The following is a 19,476-nucleotide window of genomic DNA, read 5'->3' as shown; positions in this document are numbered from 1 at the left end:
GTACCCCAAACTAAGAAACAAGTTATGGCTTTTTTGGGCACTGCCAGTTATTACCGAAAATTTGTTTCTCATTTCAGCACTGTGGCCAAGCCTCTTACCGACCTGACCAAGAAAACGATGCCCTGGTTGGTGATCTGGACTCCAGCCTGTGATGAGGCTTTTAACCAGCTGAAGGACGCTCTGGTCTGTGACCCTGTTCTGGCTGCTCCAGACTACAAGAGGAGATTCATTGTGCAGACGGACGCCTCTGCTTATGGACTGGGAGCTGTCCTCAGCCAGGTGAATGCAGCTGGGGACGAGCACCCCATTGCCTACCTCAGCCGGAAACTGCTGGACCGAGAAGTGGCCTATGCAACTGTTGAAAAAGAATGTCTGGCTGTAGTGTGGGCCCTTAGGAAACTAAGGCCGTATCTGTATGGACGAGAATTCACTGTCATTACTGATCACAATCCCCTCACCTGGCTGAACAGAGTCTCTGGGGACAATGGACGCTTACTACGATGGAGCCTGGCACTGCAGCCCTATAACTTTACCATACAGTATAGAAGAGGCAGCCAACCCCAAAATGCAGATGGACTGTCCAGGCAAGAGGAGCCCTGAGTCCTGTCAGCCATGCCTGTGTGTACTTAACCAGTGACCTGTAGAGGTCCCTAGTACGTACACAAATTGGGAGGGGAAGGGATTGTCATGATTTGTAGTTTTGCCCTGTCCTGTATTTTGTATAATATGTCATGTAACTTTCCTCTGGTTGTATTTGCTGTAAATTAACCATGTCTCCTTCCCCCAATACTTTGCAATGTCTTGTGATGTACCTGGACCATAATCTAATTTAGGCTTGTGTCAACAGCTAGTGGAACTTTGGCTATTGTTTTCCTAAGCAGAAGATAACCTACAATACACATCCTGTAGACTAAGTGGAGCCCTTACATTTCTAGAATCTTCTGATGGACCAAACCATTGAATAGTAGGTGTGACCCCTACCCCCCTTCAGATGGACTGATCCCAGGAGCCCTGACAATACATTCTTGCTTTAAGATCAGATGTGAGTTGGATGCTAAAAGAGAAGGACGAGGCTGTCTGAGGAAGCTTCGGCCTCTGTGTGATCGTGGTGGATTTCTGGGACTCTTAAAGGACTATGGTTTTGTGATCTGGCACAAGGATTGTCGGGAGGTGCCTGTGACAGAAGTATTCTCCAGAGCAAGGAGGGACAACAGGCCTGGGAATAATCCAACAGATTTATTGACCAAAAAACAGGAACAACACGAAGGTAATTTGCAGAGTCCCAAAATAAGTCCACAGGAAACTGATTCGGGGGCACCTCCCGACAATCCTTGTGCCAGATCACAAAACCATAGTCCTTTAAGAGTCCCAGAAATCCACCACGATCACACCGAGGCCGAAGCTTCCTCAGACAGCCTCGCCCTTCTCTTTTAGCATCCAACTCACATCTGATCTTAAAGCAAGAATGTATTGTCAGGGCTCCTGGGATCAGTCCATCTGAAGGGGGGTAGGGGTCACACCTACTATTCAATGGTTTGGTCCATCAGAAGATTCTAGAAATGTAAGGGCTCCACTTAGTCTACAGGATGTGTATTGTAGGTTATCTTCTGCTTAGGAAAACAATAGCCAAAGTTCCACTAGCTGTTGACACAAGCCTAAATTAGATTATGGTCCAGGTACATCACAAGACATTGCAAGTATTGGGGGAAGGAGACATGGTTAATTTACAGCAAATGAACCAGAGGAAAGTTAAATGACATATTATACAAAATACGGGACAGGGCAAGACTGCAAATCATGACAATCCCTTCCCCTCCCAATTTGTGTACGTACTAGGGACCTCTACAGGTCACTGGTTAAGTACACACAGGCATGGCTGACAGGACTCAGGGCTCCTCTTGCCTGGACAGTCCATCTGCATTTTGGTGTTGGCTGCCTCTTCTATACTGTATGGTAAAGTTATAGGGCTGCAGTGCCAGGCTCCATCGTAGTAAGCGTCCATTGTCCCCAGAGACTCTGTTCAGCCAGGTGAGGGGATTGTGATCAGTAATGACAGTGAATTCTCGTCCATACAGATACGGCCTTAGTTTCCTAAGGGCCCACACTACAGCCAGACATTCTTTTTCAACAGTTGCATAGGCCACTTCTCGGTCCAGCAGTTTCCGGCTGAGGTAGGCAATGGGGTGCTCGTCCCCAGCTGCATTCACCTGGCTGAGGACAGCTCCCAGTCCATAAGCAGAGGCGTCCGTCTGCACAATGAATCTCCTCTTGTAGTCTGGAGCAGCCAGAACAGGGTCACAGACCAGAGCGTCCTTCAGCTGGTTAAAAGCCTCATCACAGGCTGGAGTCCAGATCACCAGCCGGGGCATCGTTTTCTTGGTCAGGTCGGTAAGAGGCTTGGCCACAGTGCTGAAATGCGAAACAAATTTTCGGTAATAACTGGCAGTGCCCAAAAAAGCCATAACTTGTTTCTTAGTTTGGGGTACAGGCCAGTCTCTAATAGCCTGGATTTTGGCAGGTTCGGGACGGAGCTTCCCTCCTCCTACTCTATGCCCTAGGTACTGGACTTCACCCATCCCCAATTGGCATTTATCTGGTCGAATGGTTAGGCCTGCTGCAAGAAGCAGGTCAAGAATAACGGCTACTTGGTTCAGATGTTCCTCCCACGTCTGGCTGAAGATAGCGATATCATCCAAGTAGGCACAAGCAAAGTCACCACATCCCCGGAGGATCTGGTCCACCATTCTCTGGAAGGTGGCCGGGGCATTCTTCATTCCAAAGGGCATATTTAGGAATTCATACAGACCAAAGGGGGTTATAAAAGCGGACCGTTCTCTCCCCTCCTCCGTCAGAGGGATTTGCCAGTATCCCTTACTGAGATCAAAGATAGTGACATATCGGGATCCAGCCAGTCGGTCTAGAAGTTCGTCAATACGAGGCATTGGGTAAGGATCACTGACGGTATGGTCGTTTAGTCGTCGATAGTCCACACAAAATCGAGTACTCCCATCCTTCTTGGGTACTAACACCACAGGAGAGGCCCAAGGGCTATGGGAGGCCTGGATTACCCCCAGCTGTAGCATCTCCTCCAGTTCGTGCTGCATGGTGTTTCGAACTGATTCAGGTACCCGGTAAGGAGCCTGTTGTATGGGACGGATGCCCTGAGTGTCCACATGATGTTGGTTGACGGTGGTTCGACCTGGTTGGGATGAGAAAGCAGCACGTCTCTGTTGAAGCACTCCCAGCATCTGGTTTTTCTGTAAGGAATCCAGGTGATCTCCCAGAGGAACCTGTTCCACAGTGGATGGGGCTCTCGCTGCTTCCACAAGATCAGGTAGGGAGTCCTCATCCTCTTGACCGTCCTCTGAAGCTAGCCGACAGCTTGCTATCATTAGAAGGGTCTGGTCATGGTACTCCTTAATCATATTCACATGGACAGTCTTTTGTCTTAGCCCCTGATCATCTAAAGCAAGAAGGTAATTGGTGTCATTCAGTTTTCTGAGAACCCGGAAGGGACCCTCCCATGTTGTCTGCAGTTTATTCTGCCGATGGGGAACAATCATTAAGACCTGTTGTCCTTCTACAAACTCCCGGTAGCGTGCTTTACGGTCATACCATGTCTTCTGTCTGGTTTGAGCCATCCGCACATGACTCTGGGCAAAACTAGCAAGTTGGGCCAGGGTTTCTCGCAGCTTTAGGACATAAGGGACAACAGGGGCCCCTGTATCTTCAACTTGCCCCTCCCAGTATTCCTTGAGCAGGGTTAAGGGTCCTCGGACCTTTCTTCCAAAGAGTAGTTCAAAGGGGGAGAACCCAGTGGACTCCTGGGGAACTTCCCGATAGGCAAACAAGAGATGGGGTAGGTACTTCTCCCAGTTTGAATCTCTGTCAGTGAAGGCCCTCAGCATATTCTTCAGAGTGCCATTAAATCGTTCACAAAGTCCATTTGTTTGGGGATGATACGGGGTCGTGCGGATCGCTCGTACTCCACAGGTGCGCCACAGACACTGGACCAGCTCTGACATGAACTGGGAGCCTTGGTCCGACAAGATCTCACTGGGAAATCCTACTCTGGTGAAAATGGTAACCAGGGCCTCGGCCACCTTGGCTGCAGAAATACTTGACAAGGCCACCGCTTCTGGATATCGGGTGGCATAGTCCACAACAGTGAGAATGTACTGCTTTCCAGATTTACTTGGTTTAGCCAGAGGTCCAATGATATCAACAGCTACTCTTTGAAAGGGTTCTTCTATTATAGGGAGCGGTTGCAGGGGTGCCTTTGGGTGATCTCCGGGTCGCCCTCTACGCTGACATATGTCGCAAGTTCGGCAGAAATGCGCCACTGCTTGGGAAATCCCAGGCCAATAGAAAGATTGAGTCAATCGCCTCTCGGTGCGGGTTTTGCCTTGATGGCCAGCAGTAGGAATATCATGAGCAAGGTGTAATAGGGGAATTCTGTATTTCTGAGGAACAATCAGCTGTTTGCTATAAGTCCAGGGCTTATCTAGGGAGTCGGCATTGGTAACCCGATACAGAAGTCCATTTTCTCTGATAATTCTTTCTCCATTCTCCCCTAGCTGCCCTATTTCAGCTCGAGCTCTAAAACTAGCTAGGGTGGGGTCAGTCTCCACTTCTTGTCTAAACTGAACTTTATCCCAGGTAACATTCATATTATCCCCACAAGAAGAATCACTCACCGGCTGTGACGGCAGTTCTGGTGGCCTCATTTCCATGGATGGGTTGTACACGTCCACATTTGCTGCTCTCTTGGCTTGACTTCGGGTTACCGCACCGACAAAGTGGCAATGAAGATTCCCCACATCATTTCCTAGAAGAACGTCTGCAGGGAGGCCGCTCATCACACCGACCATGCATTGTTTGGCCCCAAAGCCATAATCCAGGGTCACACTCGCTCTTGGAATATATCTCTGGGTACCTCCAGCCAATTCAATGGCAATTCCTGGTCCCTTTTGAATTGCTTCTGGTTGAATTACTCGGGGATCGGCTATGGTGAGAAAAGCCCCAGTGTCACGGAAGCCAACAACTTTTTGACCATCCAGCACGACCTCCTGTAGATGTTTGTGCTGAAGATCAGAAGAACAGGTGGCTGGGGCTCGCACCCCATAGACTCCTGGTAGGGAAGCCAGGATATCAGAGTCACTTGGCAAGTCATCAGGCACTGAATCCATCTCTTCTCCAGGTGAGGGGGTCTGTAGATAATGAACAGGCAAAGGCGGTCTGTAGGTGTTCTGCCTCCGTACACCTGGACATTGGAATTGCATATGCCCGGGCTGCCCACATCCATAGCATCTGCGCTCTGGGATTCTTCCTCCACGTCGTAGTCCCAAAGGTGGAGCAGGAGTAATGCGAGGCACAGTCACACGAAGGTCACCATGAGTTGATGGTCTAGTGGGATGGTGAATATTGGAGGCAGAAGGACCAGGGGCCGCCAGCGTTGGGGGGCTGGTAGTGTTTTTCTCCCTGAGTAGTAATTTTTTCCACTGAGGCTTGATGGTGAGAGCCTCATCAGCTAGAGCTGCAGCTTCCTCCACTGTTGCTGGTCTCCTTTCACGCACCCATTCCCGGATCTCAGCGGGGCACTTAAAATAAAACTGCTCTTTTAGGATGACCTGCAGGAACGTTTCCCAGGTTATTGCCTCCTCTGCCTCCAGCCAGCGATGACATATATGTTTGAGTTTGTGAGCATACATCTTGAAGGACACTTCCTCATCACAGGCTAAAGTACGGAACTGAGTCCTGTAAGTGTCTGGGGTCACAGCATAATGTTCTAGAATAGTCTGTTTAATCTCCGCATACTCACAGTTCAACCGAGGGTCCATAGCTCTATAGGCTGCAGCAGCTCCACCCTCTAAGAGCCCCACAAGATGTCGGACGCGCTCCCATTCCGGGACTTCCATTAATCGACACTGATGCTCAAAGTCCAGGAAGAAGCCCTCAATGTCACCGGAAGCCTCATTAAACGGCTTGAAGTCTTTGCGGGACACTCTGGGGAGTTCCCTCATGGGGGATGCTGTGGGTACAGTCTGTCTGGAGCTTCTCGCTGCCTCCAAAGTGATCTCCCTCTCCAGCATTGCCCTCTCCTCCATCCTGCGCTGCCTCTCCTTGGCTGTGCGCATGACCTCCCTCTTATCTTCTATGGTAGCCTCTTCTCCCAGCAAGGCCATCTCCTCCTCGTACCACACAACCCACTGACTTTTTTGGGTATTTACCTCCGACTGCCGCCTTTCCTCTCTTTGCTGTGAGGATCCTTCCTCAGCATCATCTTGCAGGTGAACTGCTTCCAAAGCCTCAATCAGCTGCTCCTTGGAGAGTCCCTTGTAGCTGACTCCCAGTTCACGGGCCTTTGTTTGTAGGTTCACCGCAGTCCAGTTCTTGTACTCTGCGGTGCTGGTTCCAGATGTTGATGGGCCGTTGTCCTCCATTCCTTCTGCTCTGATCCCACCGCTGCCACCAGTTTGTGACGGGAGTATTCTCCAGAGCAAGGAGGGACAACAGGCCTGGGAATAATCCAACAGATTTATTGACCAAAAAACAGGAACAACACGAAGGTAATTTGCAGAGTCCCAAAATAAGTCCACAGGAAACTGATTCGGGGGCACCTCCCGACAATCCTTGTGCCAGATCACAAAACCATAGTCCTTTAAGAGTCCCAGAAATCCACCACGATCACACCGAGGCCGAAGCTTCCTCAGACAGCCTCGCCCTTCTCTTTTAGCATCCAACTCACATCTGATCTTAAAGCAAGAATGTATTGTCAGGGCTCCTGGGATCAGTCCATCTGAAGGGGGGTAGGGGTCACACCTACTATTCAATGGTTTGGTCCATCAGAAGATTCTAGAAATGTAAGGGCTCCACTTAGTCTACAGGATGTGTATTGTAGGTTATCTTCTGCTTAGGAAAACAATAGCCAAAGTTCCACTAGCTGTTGACACAAGCCTAAATTAGATTATGGTCCAGGTACATCACAAGACATTGCAAGTATTGGGGGAAGGAGACATGGTTAATTTACAGCAAATGAACCAGAGGAAAGTTAAATGACATATTATACAAAATACAGGACAGGGCAAGACTGCAAATCATGACAGTGCCCCCGAATCAGTTTCCTGTGGACTTATTTTGGGACTCTGCAAATTACCTTCGTGTTGTTCCTGTTTTTTGGTCAATAAATCTGTTGAATTATTCCCAAGCCTGCTGTCCCTCCTTGCTCTGGAGAATACTCCCGTCACATACTGTACACACTGCTCTATATACTATACACACTGCGCTATATACTGTACACACTGCTCTGTATACTATACACACTGCGCTATATAATGTACTCTCTACTCTATATACTGTACACACTGCTCTATATACTGTACACTGCCCTATATACTGTACACATTGATCTATATACTGTACCCACTGCTCTATATACTGTACCCACTGCTCTAAATACTGTACCCACTGCTCTATATACTGTACACTCTGCTCTATATACTGTACACTCTGCTCTATATACTGTACACTGCCCTATCTACTGTACTCACTGTTGTATATACTGTATACACTGTTCTATATACCGTATACACTGCTCTGCATACTATATTCTGTTCTATATACTGTACTATCTGCTCTATATACTGTACACACAACTCTATACACACTGCTCTACATACTGTACACACTGCTCTATATCCTGTACACACTGCTCTATACACTGTGCACACTGCTCTATATACAGTACACTGTTCTATATACTGTACACACTGCTCTATATACTGTACACACTGCACTATATACTGTACACTGTTCTATATCCTGTGCACACTGTTCTATATACTGTACACGGCTCTATATACTGCATACACTACTCTATATACTGTACACACTGCTCTATACACTGTAAACACTGCTCTATACACTGTACACACTGCTCTATACACTGTACATTCTACTATATATACTGTACACATTGCTCTATATACTGTACACTGCTCTATATACTGTACACACTGCCCTATATATTGTACACACTGCTCTATACACTGTACATTCTACTATATATACTGTACACATTGCACTATATAATGTACTCTCTGCTCTATATACTGTACACTGCCCTATATACTGTGCATCCTACTTTACATACTGTACACACTGCTGTATATACTGGTAACACTGCTCTATATACTGTACTCACTGCCCTATATACTGTACTCACTGATTTATATACTGTATACACTGCTCTATATACAGTATACTGCTCTATATACTGCACACACTGCTCTATATACTGTACACACTGCTCTGTATACTGAACACTGCCCTATATACTGTACCCACTGCTCTATATACTGTACACTGCCCTATATACTGTGCATCCTACTTTACATACTGTACACACTGCTCTATATACTGCTAACACTGCTCTATATACTATACACTGCTCTATATACTGTACACACTGCTCTATATACTGTACACACTGCTCTATATACTGTACACACTGCTCTATGTACTGTACAATGTTCTATACTGTACACACTGCTCTATATACTGTACACACTGCTCTATATACTGTACACACTGTTCTATATACTGTACACACTGCTCTATATACTGTACACACTGTTCTATATACTGTACACACTGCCCTATATACTGTACATACTGCACTATACACTGTACATTCTACTATATATACTGTACACATTGCGCTATATAATGTACTTGTGACGGGAGTATTCTCCAGAGCAAGGAGGGACAACAGGCCTGGGAATAATCCAACAGATTTATTGACCAAAAAACAGGAACAACACGAAGGTAATTTGCAGAGTCCCAAAATAAGTCCACAGGAAACTGATTCGGGGTCACCTCCCGACAATCCTTGTGCCAGATCACAAAACCATAGTCCTTTAAGAGTCCCAGAAATCCACCACGATCGCACAGAGGCCGAAGCTTCCTCAGACAGCCTCGTCCTTCTCTTTTAGCATCCAACTCACATCTGATCTTAAAGCAAGAATGTATTGTCAGGGCTCCTGGGATCAGTCCATCTGAAGGGGGGTAGGGGTCACACCTACTATTCAATGGTTTGGTCCATCAGAAGATTCTAGAAATGTAAGGGCTCCACTTAGTCTACAGGATGTGTATTGTAGGTTATCTTCTGCTTAGGAAAACAATAGCCAAAGTTCCACTAGCTGTTGACACAAGCCTAAATTAGATTATGGTCCAGGTACATCACAAGACATTGCAAAGTATTGGGGGAAGGAGACATGGTTAATTTACAGCAAATACAACCAGAGGAAAGTTACATGACATATTATACAAAATACAGGACAGGGCAAAACTACAAATCATGACAGTACTCTCTGCTCTGTATACTGTACACTGCCCTATATACTGTGCATCCTACTTTACATACTGTACACACTGCTCTATATACTGCTAACACTGCTCTATATACTATACACACTGCTCTACATACTGTACACACTGCTCTGTATAATGTACACTGCTCTATATACTGTACACACTGTTCTAGATACTGTACACTGCTCTATCTACTGTACACACTGCTCTGTATAATGTACACTGCTCTATATACTGTACACACTGCTCTATATACTGTATACTGCTCTATATACTGTACACACTGCCCAATATACCGTACACTGCTCTATCTACTGTACACACTGCTCTATATACTGTTCACTGCTCTATATAATGTACACACTGCTCCATATACTGTACAATGTTCTATATACTGTACACACTGCTCTATATACTATACACACTGTGCTATATACTGTACACACTGCTCTGTATACTATACACACTGCACTATATAATGTACTCTCTGCTCTATATACTGTACACTGCCCAATATACTGTGCATCCTACTTTACATACTGTACACACTGCTCTATATACTGTACATACTGCTCTATACACTGTACATTCTACTATATATACTGTACACACTGCTCTATATACTGTACACTCTGCTCTATATACTGTACACACTGCTCTATATACTGTACACACTGCTCTATATACTGTACACAGTTCTATAAACTGTACACTGCTCTATATACAGTAAACTGATCTATATACTGTACACACTGCTCTATATACTGTACACTGCTCTATATACTGTACATTCTACTATATATACTGTACACATTGCGCTATATAATGTACTCTCTGCTCTATATACTGTACACTACCCTATATACTGTGCATCCTACTTTACATACTGTACACACTGCTCTATATACTGTACACACTGCTCTATATACTGTACACACTGCTCTACATACTGTACACTGCTCTATACACTGTACGCACTGCTCTATATACAGTACACTGCCCTATATACTGTACCCACTGCTCTATATACTGTACACTGCCCTATATACTGTACCCACTGCTCTAAATAATGTTCACTGCCCTATATACTGTACCCACTGCTCTATATACTGTACACTCTGCTCTATATACTGTATACTCTGCTCTATATACTGTACACACTGCCCTATATACTGTACCCACTGCTCTATATACTGTACACTTCCCTTTATACTGTACCCACTGCTCTATATAATGTACACTGCCCTATATACTGTATACTCTGCTCTATATACTGTACACTCTGCTCTATATACTGTACACTCTACTCTGTATACTGTACACACTGCTCTATATACTGTATACTGCTCTATATAATGTACACACTGTTCTATATACTGTATACACTGCCCAATATACTGTACACTGCTCTATATACTGTACACATTGATCTATACACTGTACCGACTGCTCTATATACTGTACACTCTGCTCTATATACTGTACACTGCCCTATCTACTGTACTCACTGTTCTATATACTGTATACACTGTTCTATATACCGTATACACTGCTCTGCATACTATATTCTGTTCTATATACTGTACACACTGCTCTATATCCTGTGCACACTGTTGTATATACTGCACACACTGCTCTATATACTGCACACTCTGCTCTATATACTGCACACTCTGCTCTATATACTGTACACACTGCTCTATATACTGTACACAGTTCTATAAACTACACTGATCTATATACTGTATACACTGCCCTATAAACTGTACAATGTTCTATACTGTACACACTGCTCTATATACTGTACACACTGCTCTATATACTGTACACAGTTCTATATACTGTACACACTGCTGTAAAAACTAAACACTGCTCTATATACTGTACACTGCTCTTTATACAGTACTCACTGCTTTATAAACTGTACACACTGCTCTATATACTGTACTCTGCTATATATACTGCACACTGCCCTATATACTGTACATACTGCTCTATATACTTTACACACTGCTTTATATACTGTACACACTGCTCTATATACTGTACTCTGCTCTATATACTGTACACACTGCTCTATATACTGTACACACTGTTCTATATACTGCACACACTGCTCTATATACTGTACACACTGCTCTATATACTGTACACTGCTCTATATACTGTACACTATACTATATACACTGCTCTATATATTGTACACGCTGCTCTACATACTGTGCACACTGTTCTATATACTGTACACACTGCTCTATATACTGTACACTGCTCTATATACTGTACTCACTGCTTTATATACTGTACACACTGCTCTATATACTGTACTCTGCTATATATACTGCACACTGCCCTATATACTGTACACACTGCTCTATATACTGTACACACTGCTCTATAAACTGTACACTGCTCTATATACTGTACTCACTGCTTTATATACTGTACACACTGCTCTATATACTGTACTCTGCTATATATACTGCACACTGCCCTATATACTGTACATACTGCTCTATATACTGTACACACTGCTCTATATACTGTACACTGCTCTATATACTGTACACTATACTATATATACTGTACACACTGCTCTATATACTGCACACTTGGCTGTATATACTGTACACACTGCTCTATATACTGTACACATTGCTCTATATACTGTACACACTGCCCTATATACTGTACTCACTGCTCTATATACTGCATACACTGCTCTATATACTGTACCCTCTGCTCTATATTATGTACACTCTGCTCTATATACTGTACACTGCTCTATATACTGTACACTATACTATATATACTGTACACACTGCTCTATATACTGCACACTTGGCTGTATATACTGTACACACTGCTCCATATACTGTACACTATGCTCTATACACTGTACATTCTACTATATATACTGTACACACTGCTCTATATATTCTACATTCTACTATATATATATATATATATATATATATATATATATTTTGTCCACACTGCTCTATATACTGTACACATTGCTCTATATACTGTACACACTGCCCTATATACTCTACTCACTGCTCTATATTATGTACACACTGCTCTATATACCGTACACACTGCTCTATACACTGTACACACTGCTCTATATACTGTACACTGCTCTATATACTGTACACTGCTCTATATTATGTACACTCTGCTCTATGTACTGTACACTGCTCTATATACTGTGCACACTGCTCTATATTCTGTACATACTGCTCTATATACTGTACACTGCTCTATATACTGCACACACTGCTCTATATACTGCACATACTGCTCTATATACTGTACATTCTACTCTATATACTGTACACACTGCTCTATATTCTGTACATACTGCTCTATATACTGTACATTCTACTCTATATACTGTACACACTGCCCTATATACTGTACACACTGCTCTATATACAGTACACACTGCTCTATATACTGTACTTACTGCACTATATACTGTACACACTGCTTTATATACTGCTCTCTATACTGTACACACTGCTCTATATACTGTACACACTGCTCTACATACTGTACACTGCACTATATACTGTACATCCTGCTTTATATACAGTACACACTGCTCTATATACAGTACACACTGCTCTATATACTGTACACTGCTCTATATACTGTACACACTGCTCTATATACTGCACACACTGCTCTATATACTGTACACTGCTATATATACTGTACACACTGCTCTATATACTGTAGTTACTGCGCTATATACTGTACACACTGCTCTATATACTGTACACACTGCTCTACATACTGTACACTGCACTATATACTGTACATCCTGCTTTGTATACAGTACACACTGCTCTATATACAGTACACCAATTACATTACAGGAAGTAGCAGAAAGAATCTCTTCCATAAGATGTAGAAAAGCCGGTAGCCTGGATGGAATCCTACCAGAAATGCTGAAGTACAGCCCACCAGAAATACAGGCTGCAATGGGTAAACTCTTCAATATTGTGCTAAGTGCCGGCTACTTCCCTCCTACCTGGAACCAAGGCCTCATCACACCCATCCACAAGAATGGTGACAGGTACGACCCTGCCAACTACAGCAGCAACCTGGGAAAACTGTTCAACAGCATCCTGAACAAGAGGATCCTCAGTTTCCTCACTGAGCACAACGTCCTCAGCAAGAGCCAAGCAGGGTTCCTGCCAAACCACCGCACTACTGACCACATCTACACCCTGCACAGCCTCATTCAGAGACACGTCCACAATACAAAGAACGGGAAGATATACGCCTGTTTCGTGGACTTTAAAAAGGCCTTTGATTCTGTGTGGCACCCAGGCTTACTCCTGAAACTGCTGGAGAGCGGAATAGGAGGAAAGACCTACGATGTTATCAAAAACTCCTACACCGAGAACCTCTGCAGCGTGAGTGTGAACGGCAGAAGTACGGCCTATTTCCAGCAGAGTCGGGGAGTCAGACAAGGCTGCAGCCTAAGGCCCGTGACACACATATGCTTTTCGTGCCCGTTGGCAGCCGCCAAAAAGGCGGAGAACGGATCCGTGGCTGATGAAACACCAACAGGAGCCACCGGACCGTTGGTGCGCCGGGATCCGCCGATATGGCAAAGTTAAAGGAACTGCGCCTGAGAAAAAAAAACACTGGCGATGTAGCGGTATCCAAGAGCGGACATTTGGCGGTATCTGGGAGTCGGCATCTCGCGGGTACTGTAGGAGAGATCTCGCGGGGATCGGGCAATGTCGCGGGGAGTGGAGGAGAGATCTCGCGGGGAGCGGGCAATGTTGCGGGGGGGGGGGGGGGGAGAGAGAGAGATTTTTTTCTCCAGCAGCCAAAGTGGATTCAGGGTTAAATATGTGGCAAAAGGCAAAAATGCGGATCCGGCCACAAAAAAAACGTTGCATTGTCAGTCTGGTGATGTCAGCGGACACCAAAATTTTGGCGGATCCGCTGACATACGGATGCAACAGACAAGAGTCAGTCAAAATCCGCCGATAATGCAAGTCAATGGGGAAATAAACGCATCCGCCAAGAAAAATGGCGGATCCATTTTTTTTTCAAAACGGCGGATTTTGACTGATAGTGACAAACGGATGTGTGAAACAGGCCTAAGCCCAACGCTCTTCAACATTTACATCAACGAGCTGGCTACCGCTCTAGAATTTTCCACAGCACCAGGTCTCACCCACCACGACGCACAGGTGAAATTCCTGCTGTACGCAGATGAACTGTGACAGAAGCACTGTCACCAACCGAGAAAGGCCTCCAAGAAAACCTGAAAATCTAAGAGAAATTCAGCTCCACCTGGGCACTACCGGTCAACCTAAAGAAAACCAACATCATGGTGTTCCAGAAGAGAAAGAGAAAATCAGACCAGCACCCTTCATTTGTCCTCAACAACTGCGCCCTTACAACAGACAAATATACCTACCTGGGCCTAGAGATTCACTGCTCAGGGAGCTTCAAACAAGCCATGAAGACCCTGAAAGACAAGGCCTGCAAAACCTTCTATGGCATCCGAAGGAAACGCTACCATCTGAAGCCACCAGTGAGGGTCTGGTTAAAAATCTTTGACTCTACCATCGCCCCAATCCTCCTATATGGCATCGAAGTCTGGGGCCCTCACACCTACCCAGACTGGTCAAGGTGGGATTTCAGCCCAACAGAAATATTCCACCTGGAATTCTGCAAGCACCTTCTCCAAGTCCATCGGAGTACCTCCAACTGTGCTTGCCGGGCCGAGCTGGGCAGATTCCCTGTACACCTAACGGTTCTAAAGAGGGCACTGTCATTCCGGGCTCACCTTCAAAGGAGCAAACAAAGCTCCTATCACCATAAAGCCCTGACACATGTAGGTGAAACAGAAAAACAAGGATCCTCGGAATAGCCCACACAAACCCAACCTGACCAGAACACTAATCACAAACAACCTGACAAAAGCCGGAATCAGGAAGATGGTAGACGAAGGCCAGGAGAGGTATGTCAGCGACTGGAAGAACGAGATCATCAGCTCACAGAAACTGATCATGTACCGGAGTCTACAGAGAGACTACAGACTGGCACCATACCTGGAGAAACTTCCGCACCCCAGAGACCGCAAGATCCTGAGCCGATATAGACTCAGTGCCCACAGTCTGGCCATCGAATCCGGCTGACACAGGCAGAGCTACAAGCCCAGGGAGGAAAAAGACTGTGCCAACACTGTGACCAGGAGGCCCTGGAGGATGAGACCCACTTCCTGCTACACTGCCCCAAATACTCAGCAGTGAGGGACACTCACTTCAGGAGACTCTCACATCTCTTCCGGAGATTTCATCACCATGAAGGAGTAAGAGAAAACATACATCCTGCTGGGGGAAGAAGAGAGAGCAGTGGAGATAGCAGCACAATATGTGAGCAAATGTCATAGACTGCGAGAAAGAGAACTATGATATGCCATGGACTTCTATGGCCCCCACCCTGGATCTGCCCCATCCCCCCCATCCACCTTCCCTATGCCATGGACTTCTATAGCCATCCACCTTGGATCTGCCCCCGTCCACCTTCCCTATGCCATTGACTTCTATAGCCCCACCCTGGATCTGCCCCATCCTCCCATCCACCTTCCCTATGAAATGGACTTCTATAACCCCTACCCAACATCCCTACAGTCCCTATCCCCATTCCCTTTTGTTCACTGCTTTGGCAAAACTAATGTGTATTTAGTCCTGCCAATAAAGCTTCTTTGAATTTGAATCTGTACACACTACTCTATATACTGTACTCTGCTCTGTATACTGTACACACTGCTCTATATACTTTACATACTGCTCTATATACTGCTCTATATACTGTACACACTGCTCTATATACTGTACACTGTTCTATATACTGTACACTCTGTTCTATATACTGTACATGCTGCACTATATACTGTACACTGCTGTATATACTGTGCACTGCTCTATATACTGTACACTCTGCTTTATATACTGCACACTGCTCTATATACTGTACACACTGCTCTATATACTGTACACACTGCTCTATATACTGTACACACTGCTCTATATATTGTACACACTGTTCTATATACTGTACACTGCTCTATATGCTGTACACACTGCTCTATATACTGTACAATGTTCTATATACTATACACACTGTTCTATATACTGTACACTCTGCTCTATATACTGTACATGCTGCTCTATATACTGTACACTGCTGTATATACTGTACACACTGCTCTATATACTGTACACACTGCTCTATATACCGTACACACTGCTCTATATACCGTACACTGCTCTATATACCGTACACACTGCTCTATATACTGTACACACTGCTCTATATACCGTACACTGCTCTATATACCGTACACACTGCTCTATATACCGTACACACTGCTCTATATACTGTACACACTGCTCTATATACTGTACACACTGCCCTATATAATGTACACTGCTCTATATACTGTACACACTACTCTATATACTGTACTCTGCTCTGTATACTGTACACACTGCTCTATATACCGTACACACTACTCTATATACTGTACTCTGCTCTGTATACTGTACACACTGCTCTATATACTGCTCTATATACTGTACACACTGCTCTATATAATGTACACTGTTCTATATACTGTACACTCTGTTCTATATACTGTACATGCTGCACTATATACTGTACACTGCTGTATATACTGTGCACTGCTCTATATACTGTACACTCTGCTTTATATACTGCACACTGCTCTATATACTGTACACACTGCTCTATATACTGTACACACTGCTCTATATACTGTACACACTGCTCTATATACCGTACACACTGCTCTATATACCGTACACTGCTCTATATACCGTACACACTGCTCTATATACTGTACACACTGCTCTATATACCGTACACTGCTCTATATACCGTACACACTGCTCTATATACCGTACACACTGCTCTATATACTGTACACACTGCTCTATATACTGTACACACTGCCCTATATAATGTACACTGCTCTATATACTGTACACACTACTCTATATACTGTACTCTGCTCTGTATACTGTACACACTGCTCTATATACCGTACACACTACTCTATATACTGTACTCTGCTCTGTATACTGTACACACTGCTCTATATACTGCTCTATATACTGTACACACTGCTCTATATAATGTACACTGTTCTATATACTGTACACTCTGTTCTATATACTGTACATGCTGCACTATATACTGTACACTGCTGTATATACTGTGCACTGCTCTATATACTGTACACTCTGCTTTATATACTGCACACTGCTCTATATACTGTACACACTGCTCTATATACTGTACACTGCTCTATATACTGTACACATTGCTCTTTATACAGTACACTGCTCTATATACTGTACACACTGTTCGATATACTGTACAATGTTCTATAAACTGTACACACTGCTCTATATACTGTACACACTGCTCTATATACTGTACACACTGCTCTATATACCGTACACACTGCTCTATATACTGTACACACTGTTCGATATACTGTACAATGTTCTATATACTATACACACTGCTCTATATACCGTACACACTGCTCTATATACTGTACACTGCTCTATATACTGTACACACTGCTCTATATACCGTACACACTGCTCTATATACTGTACACTGCTCTATATACAGCACACACTGCTCTATATACTGTACACACTGCTCTGTATACTGTACACACTGCTCTATATACTGTACACACTGTTCTATATACTGTACACACCACTCTATATACTGTACTCTGCTCTGTATACCGTACACACTGCTCTATATACCGTACACACTACTCTATATACTGTACTCTGCTCTGTATACTGTACACACTGCTCTATATACTGCTCTATATACTGTACACACTGCTCTATATAATGTACACTGTTCTATATACTGTACACTCTGTTCTATATACTGTACATGCTGCACTATATACTGTACACTGCTCTATATACTGCACACTCTGCTTTATATACTGCACACTGCTCTATATACTGTACACACTGCTCTATATACTGTACACTGCTCTATATACTGTACACATTGCTCTTTATACAGTACACTGCTCTATATACTGTACACACTGTTCGATATACTGTACAATGTTCTATATACTGTACACACTGCTCTATATACTGTACACACTGCTCTATATACCGTACACACTGTTCGATATACTGTACAATGTTCTATATACTATACACACTGCTCTATATACCGTACACACTGCTCTATATACTGTACACACTGCTCTATATACCGTACACACTGCTCTATATACTGTACACTGCTCTATATACAGCACACACTGCTCTATACACTGTACACACTGCTCTATATACTGTACACACTGCTCTATATACTGTACACACTGCTCTATATACCGTACACACTGCTCTATATACTGTACACTGCTCTATATACAGCACACACTGCTCTATACACTGTACACACTGCTCTATATACTGCACACCAAGAACAACATCTGCAAGGAGTTTGTATGTTCTCCCCGTGTTTGTGTGGGTTTTCTCCGGGCACTCCGGTTTCCTCCCACACTCCAAAGACATACTGATAGGGAATTTAGATTGTGAGCCCCATCGGGGACAGTGATGAAAATGTGTGCAAACTGTAAAGCGCTGCGGAATATGTTAGCGCTATATAAAAATAAAGATTATTATTATTATTTCCCTCTACTCCTCTTTTGTCAGACCTCATCTGGAATACTGTGTCCAGTTTTGGGCGCCACATTTAAAAAAAGATATTAACAAAGTGGAGCAAGTTCAGAAAAGAGCGACCAGAATTGTGACCGGTCTGCAAACCCTGTCTTATGAGGAAAGGTTGCAGGATTTGGGAATGTTTAGCTTGCAGAAGAGAAGACTGAGAGGAGACTTAATAGCTGTCTACAAATATCTAAAGGGCTGTCACATTGTAGAAGGATCAACTTTATTCTCATTTGCACAAGGAAAGACTAGAAGCAATGGGATGACACTGAATGGGACGAGACACAGATTAGATATTAGAAAAAACTTTTTGACA

The sequence above is a fragment of the Dendrobates tinctorius genome, unplaced genomic scaffold (genome assembly GCF_039654945.1).
Source record: "Dendrobates tinctorius isolate UK_male_01 unplaced genomic scaffold, ASM3965494v1 ptg000202l, whole genome shotgun sequence".
In the NCBI taxonomy this organism is placed as follows: domain Eukaryota; kingdom Metazoa; phylum Chordata; class Amphibia; order Anura; family Dendrobatidae; genus Dendrobates; species Dendrobates tinctorius.
This window is presented reverse-complemented; position numbering follows the sequence as displayed.